This window comes from Protopterus annectens, chromosome 5.part0 (genome assembly GCF_019279795.1).
Source record: "Protopterus annectens isolate FY-2018-M chromosome 5.part0, PAN1.0, whole genome shotgun sequence".
Taxonomy (NCBI): Eukaryota; Metazoa; Chordata; order Ceratodontiformes; family Protopteridae; genus Protopterus; species Protopterus annectens.
In genome coordinates, this window is record NC_056735.1 from 1,917,172,495 (window position 1) to 1,917,189,409 (window position 16,915).

The window sequence follows — 16,915 nt, forward strand, 5'->3', positions numbered from 1 at the left end:
TGCTGTCTTGTCTTCTTTCTCAAAAATCCTTGAAAAATGTGTCCATCAGCAACTCCAATCCAGTATTCAACATGAATTTCTCCCAGGCTTTAGTACAGATACTGCACTATCATTGTTCACAGGTAATATAAACAATAGCAGGGACTCTGCCAGACATACATTTTCACTAATTCTAAATCTATCCAAAGGCTTTGGTACCATCTCACATAGTAAACCCCTACAAAAACTACTCAGTCTTGGTCTATTGCCTCCCCTTCTGCTTTGGTTTAAAAGCTAACTATCTGACAGACACAAGTAAAGTGACAACACGCTTTCTCCCATTGCTTCCTGTTAGCACTGGTATAGCACAAGGTCCAATTCATGGCCCACTTCCCTAACATCTTCATTAATGATTATCACATCTCTGCTGCACAAACATCTCTTATACAATACATTGGTGATTCAACACTAATATGCTCATACAATTTGGCACATCATCTACAAATCACACAAGAAGCCTTCACCTCTGTTGAAAACTGGCTTAACAATGCCAAACTACTGCTTAACCATAAAAAATACAACTACTCAATCCTCCCAAAGCACAGCAAAAAGATCCAGCTTTAAAATCTTCCCAATAAACAAGGCAGAAATAGAGGTGGTATTCCAAATAAAACTGCTTTGAGTGATGACAACAAACTTAAATTTCAGTTCCAACTATAAAATAATGTAAAAAAACAGATATAAACTAGAAATGTTATACAGACAGGAGCATTTTCTTACTAACTCCCCAGAAGACACCCTAGCAACAACTTACCTAATTACTTTTATCTTATATGGTGCCACTATTCTTTTCAACTTGCAGGCTTCTGTTAAAGCCAAACTTGAATTATGCTATAACAAAGTGGCAGAACTTGTAGGCAAGACACAGTATCACATACCTGACTGCAAAGCCCTCAACATATTGAACTGGCTTGAACTACCCCAGCACTTTGACATTGTGCAGCTAGCTACAACCCACAATATCATACATAAACCTTTGGACTGCCCAGCATTAAACTCTATTTTAACAACCTATCACCAAATTAGACTCCTTTGTTCATATGACAAGCAACTCAATAGCTAAAATCCTCAAAAATCAACTGAAATGACCCTCTATTCTTGTCAGTTGCCCAAAACTTGGAATCCACTTGCACAGGCTATTAAATAAGCAATCATCCCTCCTTTATATACCTTCTATAAGACCACTTATCAAACTGTTGGCTTCTGCTACTGCTCCACTTCTGACTGAAATGTGTCATTACTTATCATCACTATGATTTACTTTCCTCACTAACTAGTCCTTGCTCTGTCTCTCCTAACCTTTATTCCTCTCCTTGATGTCTATTTATAAACTATAAGCAATACTTTTCAAACACCGCTGCCTTAGATAATTTAGTGTACCTAGCAAGAACTGTAAATACCATACCTTAAACTAATATTGCAAATTGTGTTTTATCTTTTTTTTTTCATTTTCACTTTAATAGTTCTGTTTTTTTTTCTCAGTCTACAACACTGTAAAAAACTGGGTATGTATTTTTCCAAGATGCTTTGTAAATTAGCTTTTTAAATTGGACCTTTTATCTCTGGGCTTCCACTGAACATGGGCTTTTGTGACACAGCATAGTTTCCCCATTAAACAGATGTCATTAAAAATGTTAACCATTAAAGTGATTATTTCCTGCATCTTGGGACTTGCTTTACTGGTGTGGATTATTTGTTTTTGGCTTTTCCTGCATCTTGGAACTTGCTTTACTGGTGTGGATACTTTGTTTTTGGCTAACCCATTTATTACCAGAGTAGGTAATGTGAGGTAGTTTGGTGTGAAATGTCAATTAAAAATGTCAATAAAATAAGTAAAATAAATCAATATGTATAGTTTTATTAGAAGAAAATGAGGTGAAATTGATTACTTATGATAATGAAAAGGTGCTTAACTCATTACATCTGAGTGAAGCCTCCAGGTGCATCTGCAGTTAACACCTACTAACGCCTCTAGGCATCAAATATTGCTGTTCATATTTATATAAATAATTCCAAAACCATGTTCATATTTGCATCAATAATTCCAAAACCATGTTATGTACAAGGTTTTAAAAGATTTCATCTTAAAGCCTAGACAGCGGCAAATACAACTGCATTAATATTTGACCTCTGTCTAGTGCAGGTAAATGGATATTAACTGTTGTTTTTTATGATAATAAATATAAATTTAAATAAATATAATTTTTACATTTTTCTAAATATCTTAACAACCAAGTAACACAGACAAAATTCCTTAGCTTCTTATGAAAGCTCTCACTTAGATTAATAAAATGCTGCTAAGTATGTGAGTAACTTCAGTGTTTGCTAAGATACTGTAAGTTATTTACAAAATATTAGAAATTAGATACTGTGCACACTGTGACTTATAAAATTTGTTTGTTTTAAGACCTAGAACCTAAAGAATACTACCACTATAAAATACTTTGTACTGAAGGGTTAGCCATTTATACTTCTTTCATAACCCTTATGGTTCCAGAGACAAGAACATGTGTTTGAAATGTGAGGACATAATTTGATTTTGTCAAAAGGCTTAAGCTCTACCCATTGGAAGATACAGTGCAAACATCCAGAGTTCCATTGGAGTGAATGAGTTAATAGAATAAATTGCAAGGCTATGTTGGAAATTTTGGAGGTATATGGAATTGGTAAAACAGTGGAAACTATAAAAAGTGTTATGGAAGTTCACACGTGAACATAATAGTAAATGGATGGATGGGGGAAGAAATCATGATAAGAAATACAATTAAGCAGAGGTGTTCTCTAAGTATGTGCATTTTTGTCTTTGTAGTGAACAGAATTGTTCAAACTTGTATGTCATAATGAATGAAGTATTTGGAAGACAGAGAAAGAATCTGTGGCACTGATATGTTTATCCAGTGCAGGTAATTTGGCTATTGTAGCAAAAATTAGAAAATGGATGACTGAAAGTGTGCTAAAAATGTAAAATGTATTATAAAAGGTAGCCTGAGACTGAAAAAGGAATTCATAAGGTGTTTGGTGAAGTAAAGAAGATGAATGGTATTTATTATAATAGGGAGGGAATGAATATATTAAGGGTTATGTTTGAAGAATATGAAAATATAATCCTGGGGTTCAATAAACTCTATTTAGGATTAGCGCAATGCCTACATGGAGTTTAAGTGTATGCATGATGAACAGCAGTGCTAATTGCATCTGCATGCCAAGCATTGTGCTTACAAGAATACAAGCAAGGTTTCAGGCTAGTAACATAGGTTCATAGGTTAGTACTAGGCTAACTGCCCTTGCGAGCCATTTTAAGCCTAGCCAATTATCCCTTGTGAGATTCAAACCCTGCACCTTGTGTTTGTAAGGCAAACACCTTAACCATTAGGCCACCCTCCCAACCCCAACAGTGTTGCTGTCCAGAAAACCAAGTTAAACAGCATGAACACCTGCAGATATGCAGACATATTTACCTATAGGCAAACGTGCTCTATGTGATTGTGCAGGCAGCCACAATGATTACCAGGGCTTAATACAAGGCAGCTAATAAAGTCATAACATATTATAATGTTTAGTCAGTGCAGAGTACTGTGCAAACATGTTTTAGACATATAGAATAAATACTTCTGTGGTGATCAGCAAGGGTACATAGTCTGAATTATATATAATTATTCTGGGGAAGTGTGTGTATTGAAAGGGACACACAGAAGAAATATAGGAATGGACATATGGAAAGAGGACAGGTGAAACATGATAATGCACATCAGATGAGGGCATGTCAGTGTATATACACCACAAAGGAAAGACAGTTGTAGCATGAGTACTAATCACGTATGTACATAATACAGTATGTACTGCTGTGTGCACTTCTTTTGTGGGTATAGTCATATCATCACACAGTTATTGTATATTATGTAACAGTCACACAAGGCGACATCAGTGGAGAGGCTTCTTTTTGATATAAGCATCTGGACATGAACAATAGAGAGGACATATATCAAGGACAGTATATACAATAAGGGGTAGGTGCAGCTGTTGTGAAGATGTGAAAAATGAGTTGCCTGAATATAAATGTTATGTCAGCATAAGTCTCAACCAAGTGGGACACATAGTAACAAGCTCATGGACAACAGTATACAGAGGCATGCACAGTCATGGAGAATATCGGCATAATACCACCATTAACCCCATATCTTCGACATAAGATATGTGATCGTCAGTGATTATAGATGTTTCTGCAAGAGCACGCGTGTAAAACTGTCATAATTTGTCAGCAATCTATGAGGGGAATCAAGCTAATCTTCCTCAAAATTTAACATATTACTGAGGTGTTAGAAATGACACTGATACACCTGTATTTGAAATTAAAAATAATCCTAGCTGGCTGACAGGTGTGCATGGCATATATATGGCACAATCCACACTGTCAGGAATGTAACCCAAGCCATCAATGTTGTCCTTCAGCTATGCATTTTGTGTGTGCATCACAGGAACACATATAACCCATGCATCTTGTATAACTAACTCCTTGATGGAGGTTCTGCACCATCGACCTCTAATGGTTATGCAACAAAAAGAATAATTAGGTATGGCTAATGAGATGTGTGGGAGCTCACTTTGGCAAATACACTACAGTTGAGTAACTTATCCCTGGAAGATGTGTTGGGAAGTGCATGAAAAAGGCTACATTGTACTCAACTATTGGTGTGATGAGGGCTGAGAACTATGGAACTATAATGCCCTTAGATGTGTTTGTCTCGCACATACTCGGGATTTGTGTTACATATGAGGGAGTAGTCACCACTGTGGTTACATTCTGGTGTTCATTTGGCATACCGTATGAGTACAAAGGTCACATAGCACATGGTCAGTTCATAGTGTGGTGCTGTCTATATTATAATTACTGCATTTGCTTTTATAACATAACTAATCTCCCCCATGATTTTTGTTCATCAACTCTGTCTCCATGGCTGTGGCAGCAATCCTCAGTGCATGTTGATATGGTCTGTATTATACAAATACCACACTTGGATTCAATGATTGTCCACAATCTGCAGTCCTTCAAAAATCTGGTTGGACAAAGGATGTGTAAGTCGGGTCTATATTACATAATCGAAAATTAACATATTCGAACAAGATTTAATATTGAAATTCACTTCATCTAACTCGGCAGCCCCCCCCCCCCCTGCTAATTAAATATACCAACTCTGAGATCACACTACAGTCAGGAAAGGGCAAATTTTTCAATTGTCACTGTACAATGATCTCACTATCCAAAGCTTGATGAAGTGAATTTCGATATTAAATCCGGTTCAACTAAGTTAATTTTCAGTTACGTAATATAGACCCATGTAAGTCAGTCTTGATATCTGAGACTTAAATAATAAACAGGAAATGGCCTAAAACAGATCCCTGAAGTATAGATCTGATCAATGGACTCTAGATATAGGTCAGCTCACACACTTCAACATATTTATCGGTCACAAGTGTTAACCAGTGGTCTACCCACTTGGTGATGTAGAGATTTATGGCCACTTGTGAGTTTCTCAGTAATACCTCAGTATGGATTTGTGTCAGATGCCTTGGCCAGGTCAAGTTGTAGAACAGAGCATGTGTATGTACCTTTAAGAAGCATCTCCAGGTGCAGGCACATGCATATAAATACTGAGCCCGTACAGGCAGCAGTGCCATTTTGAGAGAACAGCCATAGCGTTAACATGTATTAGTGTAGTAGTCAATCTGTTTATAAGTTTATTTTTAAGTTTATATTACAAAGCCTCATTCCTGATGTGTTTGTGTGTAATAAAGCTGCTTGAACTGAACCCACATCTGCTTGTCTGTTTTATCCAGACCTGATGAGGGACATGGCATCAGAACCAGGATTAAGAGACCAACTTCTTCAAGCCATGAGGTGCAGAGTTGAAGGTGAAAGTAGATGGAGCTGGCTGAGTGAAACAGAGCTCAAACAAACACAAAGGGCAAAAAATGAAATTAAGGTAACCAAAACTTGCACAAATGATATATTTGACAAATAAAATGAAATGGAATACTCTTAAGGCACAAAACACATCATTAATCAAAAGAGCAGTACAAAACGTATTATTAATCAAACAAAAGGCACAAAATGCATTATTAATTATACAAAATATTCAAAACCACAATATTTGATAAAACTAGCAGAAATATTCATGTGGGGCTCAGAATTACCTTAGATTTGCATAATGAACATGTTTAAAGTAAAGCAGACACAATAAAAATATAATGAGCATGATAAGAGGTTAAATGGGCATAATGAGTACAATAAAAGGGCAAAACCAGTTTAAAAAAGCAACACAACTGCATGTTTTTTTAGTAGAACACTGGGCTTGGGTATAAATTGCTATTTTACATTGGCCAAAGCCATTCAAAGCATAACTAGAGTTGTTCAAAGTATTTAAGAGAGTGCAAAGTGTTTGCAGAGTGTGTCCTATTACAGTGCAATTATTTCAAAGTGTTTGCTGTGTGCAAAGTACAGTTATATTCTAAAGTGCAGTCAAAGTACAGCCATTTCAAAAAGTTTCTTGTGCTGTGTGCATTTATTCACAGACTGCCACCATTTCAAAGTGTTTCTTACACTGTACAGAGTTATTTCTCAAAGTACAGCCATTCTGAAGATTTTGTGCTGCGTACAGTGTATTTGCAAATTGCATTCATTTCAAAGTGTTTCTTACTCTGATCTTCTTCTGCTGTGTACAGTTTATTTGTAAAGTACAGTCATTTCTAAGTATTTCTTATACTTGTAAGCAGTAGGTTCACAAAGTACAGTGATTTTTAAGTGTTCTTGTGCTGCTGAGACTTATTTGGCAAAATGCAGTTATTTCTGAGTCCGTTGTGCTACTGGGCATAATTACATGTTCTGGCATATTTATATGTGTGTATGTTCATACATAATTTCAAGCACCTTCACTACTGTGTGCTGATATGGCAGAGGCATTTTGTAGATGCAGTCCACTTGTGTCTGATCATAATATTGCAGAGAACTGGAGAGTTTTTGAGCAGGAATATGATGTTTTCATACAAGCAGCTTTTTCTGTCAAAGATGCACTTACAAGGGCATTCATTTTGCTTAATTTGTAGTTCATAGTTTAGTACTAGGTTAACTGCCCTTCGAGCCATTGTAAGCCTAGCCAATTATCCCTTGTGAGACTCAAATGCTGCACCTTGTGTTTATAAGGCAAACACCTTAAACATTAGACCACCCCATTTAGCTGGGTCAGAGGCTATTAAAAGAGAGCGTTCATTTGTGTATGCACCAGCAGTATATGCAGGAGAGGGGGAAACTGCCGTATATTTGTACTGGCTGAATCAAGGGAGGACTCTGAGTGCTTGAAACATAAATTCAGAGAAATGTGCAACCCCCAGACAAATGTTACATTAGATAGGCACTTATTTCATCAATAGACCAAAAGCCAGCTGAAGCCTTTGCAGCTTATATCACTGACTTGAGAAATAAGGCTAAAATGTGCAGATTCAATGGCTTGAAAGATGAGTTAATAAAGGAAAGGCTTCTGTGTGGTATTAATAGTGCTGCAGTGAAAAGATTTTGCTTCATGACAGTGATTTAATGTTAAGCAAAGCCATAGAGATGTGTCAAATCAATGAGCTCAAAGAAAGACACACAATCATGCTTGTAAGTGATAAGAGCATTGTTTCAGTAGCCGCTAGAGCAAACGTAGACAGCATAGAGCACGTAACATCAAAAGTAGGCCTAAGCACATGGCAGCTGCAAACCCTGCGGTTCTTCCTGGGAGGAGCTGTGACTTTCTAGCAAGTTCCAGGATTATCTTAGCAAAACAGACATGCTCAGTGCAGTATAAGGGTTAGTTAGCAAAACCCAAGTCAAGTCTTATTGTTAACAGTCGTAACTGTAGTGCCAATCATGAGTCTAAAAGAGAGACGTACTTAGCATTTGGTCAGCAATGTCACAAGTGTAAAAAAATGGAATCACTTTTAAACGTTTTGTAAATCAAGCAAGCCTCTCTCAGTTACTAAGAAAGGTCAATCAAAAAAGCAAGTTGATCACATAGAAAGCTGCAACCCTACTTTCTACGTAGATGGTGTATCAGTGGTCGGTAAAATGGTTAATGCAGTAGATATGCTGGCAAAGAACAAAGTATTTTGTACTGTCCTGATCAATGGTAAACCCACGGAGCTCAAAGTAGACACTGGATCAAAGTCTAATGTAATGGCAGCAGAAATATTTGCTAAAGTGAGAGGTAGTGAGCAACTTAATTTGGCCAATTGTTCAAAGCTTGTTACTTATGGAGGTGAAGAGATTCCAACTGAAGGCGCATTAGTGCTTTCATGCTATTTGGCTGCAAACAGTTACAGCTTGCAATTTTATGTAGTCTGAAGACCTGTACAGTCATTATTAGGTCTCAGAGACAATTTGTGAATGAAACTGCTGTCTTTTACATAAGAAGTACATCATGAAAGCACATGCCACCATTCCAGCTTTACTGATGGTATTTTCTCAGAGTATGCTCATGTGATGGACGACAAGCTAGGCAAACTTCCAGTTGTGTATTCCATGGATGTAGACCCAGAAGTGAGTCCAGTGGTCAGACTAGCAAGGAGAGTTCCAATAGCTATGCAGGACAAAGTCCAGTTAGACAAAATGGTGCAGTAAGGTGTAATTTGACCAGTCACAGAACCAACTGAATGGGTGTCTTCAATGGTAGCTGCTCATAAGAAAAAGTCACATGAAATCAGAACATGCATTGACCCAAAGACTTGAACAAGGCATTAAAGAGAACTCATAATCCTATGTGTACAGTTGAGGAGGTTACCGCCCCCATGCCAAATGCCACTGCTTTTTCTGTCTTAGATGCAAAGAGTTAAGTTTGGCAAGCAATGCTTGATCACAATCTTCACTACTGACTACATTCAGTACCCCATTTGCTAGATACAGATTCCTCAGGATGCATTTTGGAATAATTTCTGGGAGTGTAGTCTTTCAGCGTGCAATGGAGCAAATTTGTTTCAGGCTATCTGTGTGCTATAGTAGTTGATGATTCACTGGTTGGAGGCAATGGTGAAACAGAGCATGACAGAAACCTCAGGAAAGTTCTGGACAGAGCATGTGAAGTGAATAATGAAGCTCAGTCCTTTGAAGTGTAAATTCAGGCTACCAGAAGTTACTTATGTAGGTCATTACTGCCTTATGACCTGACCCTTCTGAACAAGCAGCCATTCTTGATATGCCAGGCCTAGACAATGTCCAATCCCTACAGCATGTTATTGGTATAGTTAACTATTTGGGCAAATTTATCCCTGACTTTAGTGAGTTATCAGCTTCTATAAGTGAGCTGACATGCAAAAAATGTTGCCTGGTCATGATTAGAACAACACCCAAGAGCATTTGATAACCTCAGACAGCACATTGCCAACCCACCTATCATTGATAAATCAAGCAAGCCTCTCTCAGTTACTAAGAAATGTCAATCAATTATATCTATGGCCAAGCTATCCAAATCAAAACTGATCATCAACCTCTAGTCACTATTTTAAAGAAACCTATGCATACTGCTCCAGCAAGACTACAAAGAATGATGTCCACAAAGCAGTATTTCTTTCCTGTTATGCTTCAAAGTTTGGTCTTGGTGGAGTTATTCTTCAAGAGGGTGCACCTGTTGCATATGCATCTAGAACTTATCCAAACTGAAATGCAGTATGCTCAAATTGAGAAGGAACATTTGGCAATTTTATTCAGATGTTCAGTGTTCCATGATTATATCTATGGCCAAGCTATCCAAATCAAAACTGATCATCAACCTCTAGTCACTATTTTAAAGAAACCTATGCATACTGCTCCAGCAAGACTACAAAGAATGATGCTCAAACTACAAAAGTATAATTTCAAAATGGTCTATACAAAAGGCAAACTTGTTTATCTGACTGATACCTTATCCAGATTGCCAAGTCATACTACGGAACAGCTTGATGCAGAGAATTTTGACTTTGATGTCATGGCAGTGCATCATTTTTCTACTATGAGACTTGATGAGCTAAGAGATCATACAAAGACAGATCCAAATTTGCAAAAGCTCAACCACTTCCTTAATGTTGGGTGGCCATCAAAGCAATCCTGTGTACCGCCAGAACTGAAACCTTACTTTCCATACAGAGATGAGGTGCTGATGGAAGATGGTATCATTTTCAAAGGTCCAAAAGGTATTGCTCCTACCTCCTTACAACACGAATTGCATTCAGATTTTGCATCATGGCCACCCAGGTTCTGATTCTACCAAAAGAAGGGTGAGAGGACTAGTATTTTGGCCTACTCTATCAAAAGACATTAATAAAGTGCTTTCTTCTTGTTCAGTATGCAACAGCACTAAACCACATTTGCGAAACGATCCACTTCAGCTAAGCCAAATTCCTGAACTACCTTGGTCAACAGTAGCCACTGATATATTTGAGTGGAATAATCAGCATTACTTAGTGTTGACAGATTCTTATTCAAACTGGTTTGAGATAGATTTGCTACCTAACCTAATGTCCAGTGCTGTTATTATTAAGATGAAACATCATTTCTTAGTCCATGGTAGTCAACACAAAGTTATATCTAACAACGGTACTCAGTTTACCAGTCAATTGTTACACAGATTTGCAAAACAGTGAGACTTTATCCATATTACTAGTAGTCCTGAATACCCACAGTCTAATGGCCTTGCTGAACATGCAGTAGAGAGTGCAAAGCAATTACTACAGAGGTCAAAGAATGACACTACTGATATCTTCTTGTATTTACTTAATCTCAAAAATATACCCCGTGACAATCTACTTGGCTCACCTACTCACCGACTTTTATCTAGGCAAGCCAGAACAATCTTGCCTATTAGTTGTAGTTTGTTGGTGCCTAATCCTAAAAACAACAGAGCAATCAAAGGCCAACTTTTTAAAAAGCGTTCTTCTCAGAAATCCAGCTATGATAAAATGAGCAGATTTCTTCATCTGTTGAAAGAAGGAGAGACAGTGAGGATGCAAACGGTGAAAGACTTTGATCGAATTGGTCAAGTAAGAGGTATATGTACTGAGCTGAGATCCTACTTAATGGAATCTGACGATATAGAATATAGGAGAAACTGCAGACATCTTCTTCCTGTATCAGAAACTATATTGCGGTATTGTATCTGTGATATTGACTCTAGATCTCAGAGCAACCCTGACAATGTTCATACCAAAGAACATTTCTCAGTATCCATTCCTCTTCCTGATGATGTTCCAGTTGTCTCCAAAGTTGAGAATTCCTTGAAGACAGTCTTTGTTGCTAGATCCAGTTCTGACTTTTATGTACACGATCGGGTCAAATTTCTAGACCTAGTGTAAAATAGACAGCAACCTGGACAAGATTGTTTATATGTGTCTAATTTTGTATGATTGCATGTCAAAGAATTAGTTCTGTATAACTGCATGTCAAAAGATCATTTCTGTATAACTGCATGTCATTAAATACTGTCATTTAGTATATGATCTATTTCTCAAAGAGGGAGGATGTAGAACAGAGCATGTGTATTTACCTTTAATAAGCATTTCCAGATGTAGGCATATGCACATAAATAGTAAGCCTGTGCAGGCAGCAGTGTCATTTTGAGAGAACAGCTATAGTGTTAACATGTTTGAGTGTAGTAGTCAGTCTGTTTATAAGTTTATTTAAGTTTAAGTTACAAAGTCTCATTCCTGATATATTTGTGTGTAATACAGCTGCTTGAACTGAACTCACAACTGCTTGTCAGTTTTATCCTGACCGGACGAGCAACACAAGTTATGCAGGATGATAGTGCTGTCATCATGCATGGCCTTATTGACCTTCTTGAGGACATTGAACAGATGTAACAGGCATGATGAAACTTGAGCAAATCACACAAGTGTTTGGTACACAGCCAGGATATTACCTGTGTCCTATTAGAGAAGGTCTATGATGACCTGGTGGTCTACCTCATGCATTAGGAGAGTCAGGATGCATCAGGTGATGACACCCCCTAGTCAGAAGGATACATGTTGATGTATACCCTTCTATGGGAACCTAGGCTGTCTGGAGGCTGTGCTTAAGTATGGCTCCAACTTTGTCTGGTAGGTCCATGTTTTGTGTCACACTATAGGCAACCTGTAATGTTGTCAGGGACCATAGCCCTAGACAGCACACAGATGATCTGCCCTCCTTAGAATAAAAACTGAGTAATGTTTGCATGTATACTTTAGCTGATGGCCAGTGGCAACAGGAGGGTAAAAGGGAGACAAACTGTTAGCTAGCAGATTGTCTAGTTCTTCCAGTTGAGTATGTCTGCTGGCATCCATATACAGATCTATGCTTAGTTGTATATTCTCCTTAACATTTCAAATTTATTGGAATAAATGATTTGCAAAAAGACTTCCAGATACGGCCTTGGTCATTCATCACATTCCACACACTGGTACTATGCACACAGTCATACAAATATGCCATTATTGGAATAAATGATTTGTGAAAAGACTCCCAGACACAGTCTTCATCATTCATCACATTCCAAACACTGGTACTATGCATACAGTCATACAACTGTACCAATGTCACATACGTACATTGATGCACAACATATGCCTATATGTGTTTCACGTGCAAGCTGTGTCTGAGTGACTTGATGCCATATCAGGATACATTAGAAATCAGTTACTTTGTGGTGCATGTATAACATTTCCCTCATGCAGTGGTAATAGTCACACAAGGTTGCTTCTGACCACCTCAAAAATCCTTGAGTATAGCAACACAACTGCACATACAATGAATTACACAAGGTTGCAAATGAGTCAAATCATGTGATACATTGGTCGTGTATATCACAACATAACAACATGTTAACGAGACAGGACTTATTTGACCATGTAATCAACATGAATTTATATTGATGTCTGTCACAGAACATTTAATGATGTTATGTAGACACATGCAACAAAAAATGTCCTAATACACCAATATAAATAAAAGTGTTTCATAACATGTCTATAGTTCTCAGGAGGCATATTACTACAGATGTTATAGAAGGAGCATGTAATATAAGGGCAGCAGTGACCATCAATACTTTAGGTCACTTCACAGATTGTAATAACCTCTTGTAGCCATTCTGTACATCCACACCTCAAGATAGCATATGTCAATGACAGCAACATTGATATGTCAACTGTTCATAGGGTCATAGGATATTATTAGGCAATTGGACAACATCACATGAAATCCTAGCCATTATTATACCATGTAAAACAAATCCCAATATCTATATTATAGAATATAGTAAGAATATCATGCATATATGTATGCTTGTTGGATAGCATTACAGCCTGCCCCTGTCCACGTGGGGCATGTGTACCACACCATGACTGAATTAGCAATCACATATGCAGTGTTCAGGAGATGGCATGCACAGGCTAATAGAAGGTGTCTGCTTCATGACATGCATATTTGACATGAGGACTTCTTCCACTACTCTGCAGGAAGGATGTCATGTGGCCAGAGGAAAAAGGAGGATGGTGGGTGCATGGGGCTATGTGAAAGGTTCCACAAGTGGTAGTGAAATGAAAACTGATTACAGAGATTATACAATGACCATAATGTACAGCCAACCACACACACACACACACACACACACACACACACACACACACACACACACACACACACACACACACACAAAAACACACAGCAGTAGATTGGACCTGATTTAAACATTACAACTGTGTAGGTATTGAATATGAATGCCATGCAATGTCACAGTAACAACACCACAAATGTCTGACTGTACCACTGTCATGTTGCAATTTATGGAGTACGATAGCATCATTATATGCTGAAGAGAACATGTAAGGAGTGTAGGACATGGATGTGGAGTCACATCCCTATGTAGAAATTGTCTCAAAAGTGATAGTTGTATGTATAGACATGCAAGTTACCTGCTGTTATATTAGAAAACCTATATGCACAGGTAAAGGAGCTTACAAACACAGTAGTTAATTTTACTGCCACAGCACAGGGTTGCCTTTGATACTGTCAGAGTGCATGTTATAAAGGATGACACTATCATTGTATGCTGCAACAAGATGTTTGATGGAGGGTTTAACATAGCTGTGGACTCACATATTGTTACTATAGTGATTGCCGAATGCACAGACAATTGGCTGGAGTGAGAATAGAACCCCTACCTAATTATTAAGAAAAAGCACTGTACTTAAAGCAAGCGGCACAGCACAAGTCTAGCTTTTATGGTGACAGACACCACCTTATAACTGATGACATCAGCAGTGTCTGTTGAGAAAATGATGGTATTAACAGTGTCCCACTTGCTGGTGTAAAATGGTTCATCAAATGTCAACCAAGTGAACACACATATACCAATTGCCTGCAGTGATAAAAGACCTCCTATCTAACTATTTAAACAGCACTGTAGTTAACATAAGCACCACAGCACATGCCTGGTTGTTAGAGTGTCAGACAACACTTTATAACTGATGACATCAGAAGTGTCTGGTGAAAATTGAATGGTAATAACAGTGTCCCACATGCTGGTGCAAAATGTTTTTTTTAAAAGTCAATCAGGTGAACACAGATACACACACTAGTTGACTGCAGTGAGGTTAGAACTCCTACCTAACTAAGGCACACTGACCAAAGAACTCAGTAGTAACACAAGCATCAGAGCACAAGTCTGACTTTTATAATGCTGGTATAAATTTTATAGTGGATGACATCTTTCTTGGATGTTTGAGAGAAGTTGCTGGGAGGCCTAGATGAAATGGACTGGTAGCCATGCATGACTGTCAAGATATTAATGTTTTGCATGTTACTGGATTTATGACTGTGCAAAGTGTAGTATTTTGCATTGTGTATCCAATTTTAAGATATACTTTAAGAGACAGCTTTACAAACTATAAGGGAACAGCTGTCAGCATTACTGCAAGTATTAGACAATTTGAATGTGTATCATTAGTATAAAGATGTACATGGCATGCAACAAAGCATTTCTGGGTGCAGGTAAAACATGACTACAGTGCAAATATGTGTTCTGTCCTTAAAAAGTGCCTTCCCTTTAGTTGTGTTTTTACATGTACTTTAATGGGACAAAAACTAAGTGGGCAGCAAATATAAGTAATATATGCTGATGTTCACTTTCCATAGTGCACCTTCAAGCAGCTGGTTTGCATGATCAATAACAAAGTGTTCACACATGTCAGATAAACATTTAAGGATTCCTACTTGAACTTGAGAAGTACTTATCCATACTGGATATGGTAGACACATCTAACAGATACCATGTGTTCATAAAGAGTTCATATTGGAAATGTTCTGTCATAAATTATCTAGCCTTCACCATTTGTGTGTAGTTAAGGGATGAGCCAATTAAGGGGAAAGGCATGGCAGTCAGCACTTTTGGTAGTACTGCATGTAAGAAGCACAGCTGTTGCTTAGCTGCCTCTATCACTGTAGCTATAAGTGCATTAAAGTATTTATTTTGAGACCAAATATATCTAGTAATTTTAAATATGTATGCATAACATAACTAAATAGTTCTTTATTCTACATTAACTGTATGTTTCTTTAGTGCAGCAGGTTTAAGCAGTATTGCTCAGAGATAACCATATCATGCCATAGGTTCATAGGTTCATAGGTTCATAGGAAGGTACTAGGGTATCGACGCAAGGGCCTAAGCAAGCCTAGCCAACAAGGTCCCTGGCTTACTCCACCCAAGAAAGTTATTTTCCTTTGCCCCTGTCAAGCAGAGCCACAGAAGTGATCCCTGGTGTGTATTTCCTATTTCACATCCACTCAACAAGACTTTTCTTGAAGAGTGCTAATGAGGAACTTTGCTTGACATAGATGGGTAGCTTTTTTCCAGAGTATAGGAAGTCTCTGGGACAGGAATCTATCCCTCCAGCATGTCCTGTTTATTGTGGTGACAAGGTTTAGGTCCCTAGAGCATGTAGCTCAGAGGGATTGGGATTTCTTTAGGTGTAGCATGTCCAACAGCTCTGGGTTTGACATAGCTTTATATGTTAGGCAGAGATCACCTTGGAGTAGGCAATATGCTACAGAGTAAAGCTGGAGTTTTTTGAGACTGTCAGTGTAGGGCTTCTGTTTGAGGCCAGTAATCCTCTTTGTGAGGTACTTCTGTGGCCTTTCCAGCTGCTGCAGATGTCTTGTGAGATAAATTCCAAAAGGGGAGTTGTACTCTATAATGGGTCTATTGAGTGTCAAGTAGAGGGGAACAATGACCTCTTTTTTTTTCCTGGATAAGAACCATTTTTTGATGAGGTGTGCCATGTAGAAGGATTTCCTGACTACTGTGGTGAAGTGATTATCAAAGGAGAGACTACTGTCCACCTGGGTCCCAAGGTCTCTTATCACACATTTGGCGTTAAGTAGACTGCCGCCTATGTGGTAGTTCATGGGTACAAAGTTTTTACCAAAAAGGGAATGACAATGGCGCTTTTTGGCATTGAGCTTGAGGCCATGGCTCTGACACCAGGCATCTGCCTCAGTGAGGCCCTTCTGTAGGATAGCCACATAATTTGTGGACTCAACTATGGCTCCAAGTTTGCAATCATCTGTGAATATTGTTAGCCAAAGGCCTTTTATGATAGCCTGTACTTCAGAGAAGTAGATACCAAACAGGAGATGCCCCAGGACTAAACCCTGTGGTACTCCACTTGTCACTGGTTTGAAGTCAGATTTGGAGTCTACAACTTTTACAGTGTGGATTCTATCACTGAGCCAGTTGGCATCCCATCTTGTGATGTAGGGATCTATATCTAGTTTAGTGAGTTTAGCTATAATTCCAGAATGGGGGATGGTGTCAAAAGCCTTGGCGAGGTCAAGATAGGC